The sequence below is a fragment of the Acomys minous genome, assembly GCF_964271855.1.
Source record: "Acomys minous genome assembly, chromosome: 19".
NCBI classification, from domain to species: domain Eukaryota; kingdom Metazoa; phylum Chordata; class Mammalia; order Rodentia; family Muridae; genus Acomys; species Acomys minous.
The window spans coordinates 66,827,306-66,830,950 of record NC_140499.1 but is presented as its reverse complement, the minus strand read 5'-3'; the positions used below and the strand labels follow the sequence as shown (position 1 = coordinate 66,830,950).

The following is a 3,645-nucleotide window of genomic DNA, read 5'->3' as shown; positions in this document are numbered from 1 at the left end:
ATGCCAATAAACGACAGTTGTCTGTGTGTCTTTGGGCACCATCCCGAGGCTTGAGTCTCCCTTCCCAGCTCTTTCGATACAGGAGGCTAAATGACTATTAGTTGTGAACATATTAAAAGATATAATTACCTATGAGGTTACTGATAGTTAATCTGTACGCTTTAGTTATCTTTTACAGTTTGTAAGAAGTTAATACTACAGATTTTGTATGATTGGGTTTAAGTTGAAGGCTGTGTCAGGGCAGGAAAGGGTTAAAAAAGTTGGGAAAAATAGTAAGGACTTTGGCTAAGGGAGCTATTATCACAAGGCCATGAATTGTATTGTAGCTTGTTTGGTCAACTGTGGAGAATTTAGGTTTAGAGAGGAGAGAGCAGCAGTTGAGCTGAAATTACGGAAAGAAGGGAAGGTCAAGGTGCCTGATCTCAGTGACAGCCCTACGCGGCTGGGGATGCTTAGGACGGCTTTGGGGCCCTTAGGATACCCAGAATGACCTGTAGGTCATCTTTGATGTCACGGACAGGGGCGTGGTCTATGCAGATGAGGGTCGCGCAGGGGATGTCACGTCACTAATCGCTGCGCAAACGCTAGGGATTTCGCGTGGCGTGAGAGGGAGCGTGGGTGCGCGGGTGTGAGCGGAGCGCAGGAGGGGCGTGTGCGTCCGGGGAGGCCGGCGAGCGCGCGCGGCGCAGTGACCGTGTGTTGAGAGCGCAGGGCCGGTGGGGCTGGGTCGGGCGTGCGGGCGGTAGGGCATACTTACCTGGCAGGGGAAACACCACGATCAGGCAGGTGGTTTTCCCAGGGTGAGGCTCACCCATTGCACTGTGGGGTGTGCTGACCCCTCCCTGCGATTTCCCCAAGTGCGGGAGACTCGACTGCCTAAATTTGTGATAGTAGGGGACTGCGTGCGCGCTCTCCCCTGGTTTCTGTTTCTAAAGAAAAAGGTTTGCTTTCAGCCACTGAACACTTCTGTTTAATTCTGAAGTTGGCATGTTCTTTTTTGAGACCGGTCTGCCTCTGCTTCCCATCCTTGAGGGTTACTTTTAAGAATCCCTGAGTCTTGAGTTAAAAAGTTACGCTATGCTATGCTGCCTTCTTTTCTGTCTCTCTCCTTTCATCAAATTCGAGTTGAAACACAATGTGAACAGTGTAGTGCTGTAGGTGGGCATTAGGGCTTTTCCAGTCTTCTGATGAGGATCTCCGGGGCCCCAACCTGAGAGAATGCAGCAAATACGTATCCGCCCGCGCCCCTGCTCCCCAAAAGACAAAAAAAAAGCTATGAATGTGAGTATGTCCCTTTTGTCCCTGGGTTTCTTACAGGTTTGTCCCAAGCCACACTGTCCATGTCAGCGACCTCTCCGGCTCCTCCTAAGGACCCGAATTGCTCTCTCCCACGGGCTCGGGATCCTCACTTCAAATACCGCTCATCGTGTAGTGTTCTCTGTGGAGACACCAAACAAAAATAACTCCATCAATGTCCATCTGTTAATAAAAGCTATTTATTTATTTATTTATTGGTTTTTCGAGACAGGGTTTCTGTGTAGCCTTGGCTGTCCTAGACTCACTCTGTAGATCAAGCGGGCCTTGAACTCACAGATCTGATGCCTCTGCTTCCTGAATCCTGGTACCACCATACCCAGCCTTACTAATTGTTTGTTTGTTTTTTAGATTTACTACTTTTATCTTATGTGCACTGACTGTTTTGCCTGTATGTATGTATGTATGTATATATGGATGGGTGCCTCACGCTTGCCTGTTGGCTGCCAAGATACATGCCCTGAAAATGTACTTACAGATGGCTGTGAGCAACCACGTGGTTCCTGGAAACCATGCCCAGGACCTCTGCTTGAGCACCAAAGCTCTTAATTATGTAGCCAACTCTCTAGGCCTTCTCTGTTGTTTTTGAGACAGGGTTTCAAGAAGCACAGGCTGTCCCGGACCTATCAAGGATGACCTGAGCTCCTAACGTCCTCGAGCCAACTTCCTAAGTACTTAGATTACAGACACGGGGCCACCACGCGGGCAGGCATTGCTCAATTGTCCTCTGTGACCGGTGGATGTGTTTGCTGGCTTTCCCGCCACCTCACTCAGGAAATCTCAGAGTAATCTACCACCAGGGCCACTGCCCATGTACACCAGCCTGTGTCCTCTAACAAGCAGGCTTTTCTGTGTGTGGCCCACTCTCCAAGGCCCTCAGTGCACAGAGAAAGGAAGGACCCCGGTTAGCAACAACGACCCCAAGGAAGCCAGGTGTGTGGATTGCAGTAAAGTCCACAGGCTTGGTAGAGCACCAGCCCCGGACTCAGCTCTCTGCTACCTATGCAGTGAAAGGCCAAAGGAAAGGGCCTAAGAAACCAGTTCCATGCAGGTGAGAGGCTGCAGGTAGGTGGGTGGGCAGGTCCCCCTCTGGCTCCTGCCCTCTGGGTTTCTGCCCCATTTTCTGCATCTTTCTCATTCTCTTGGTGTCTGTTCCCCTACTCTTTCAGCGCTGCCCACTCTGCCTCTGCAGAACTCAGGCTGGTGACCACTGGTCCCTACACAAACTATGGCAAGGAAGGAAGACGGAGGGACCAGGATGGAGATGTGAAAGAAGCCCGTGGATCAGAAAGCCTGGAAGCCCCTGTCCACAAGGGATGCATGTGAGAGACAGAACATGAAGTGTGGAGTACAAACGCAGAAGAAAGCGTACTGCATGCGCTGCACATAAAGTCACGACTCTCACGACCCTTTCCCACCTCTATCAACCTGGAAGTGTTTTTAATAAGTTCTCTTTGTTGCTTTTCTGCTATTCATGGCCTCCTGTTACAATTCTTTTTTGTTTGTTTGTTTGTTTGTTTTTTGAGACAGGGTTTTCTCCGTGTAGCCTTGGCTGCCCTCAAACTCACAACCATCCACCTCCACCTGCCTCTGCTGAGATTAAAGATTTTTTTTCTGGTCCACAATGACCTGGAAATCTCAGCAGATGCTCTCTGGACTCCACATGACCCTGTTCACCCACCAGCGCCAAGGCTGAGAACAAAATGGAGACTGGCTGTCAAGAGTCAGATGCACCTGCTCTGCCCCTGTAGACTCTGTTCTCTTTGGCTTCCCTGCTCTGCTCCTCCTCTGCCCAGGTACCCAACAGTTGTGGGTACCACATCTTCCTGTCTCCCCACAGACACCTGCCCTTTCTGTCCATCCCCATCTTCCTCCTATCATTTCCTTCTGACTCTGCCCTCTTTCCAAGATCACTGCTGCCGTCCTGTGCGGATGCCTGTTTTCAGCTCGCTGCATCTCTGGGTTTTCCTCTCTGCCTCTACACTGGTCTTTTTAAAATTTATTTATTTCTTACGTTCTGCCTGCGCACCTGTAGGCCAGAAGAGGGCACCAGATCTCACTATAGATGGTTGTGAGCCACCCTATGGCTGCTGGGAATTGAACTCAGGTCCTCTGGAAGAGCAGTCAGTGTCCTTAACGGCTGAGCCATCTCTCCAGCCCCCTCAGTTCTCTTAGCTTTTAATACATCTCTACCTGGGCAGGTGATTCCTTGGCTCTGTCTCTTCTTGTTCCTTCCCCTCTCACACTTAATGAAGCATGCTGACATGAGGCAGCCCAGCTATAAGGCACAAATGAATGCACACACAGCTCTTCAGCGGTGGCCCCCGTCAT

At 50.3% G+C, this 3,645-nt stretch overlaps 1 long non-coding RNA gene across 2 annotated transcripts; it reads left to right on the top strand.

The window, feature by feature from the left end:
* The first annotated feature begins 636 nt into the window (after positions 1 to 636).
* On the top strand, positions 637 to 2,785 carry LOC311590531. Of its 2 annotated transcripts, XR_014776901.1 has the most exons (3): positions 637 to 694; positions 1,318 to 2,365; positions 2,484 to 2,785. It is a non-coding gene; the product is annotated as an uncharacterized lncRNA (long non-coding RNA). The 2 variants fall into 2 exon arrangements; XR_014776902.1 differs by lacking the exon at positions 637 to 694 and having other exon boundaries at positions 970 to 2,365.
* The last annotated feature ends 860 nt before the right edge of the window (positions 2,786 to 3,645 follow it).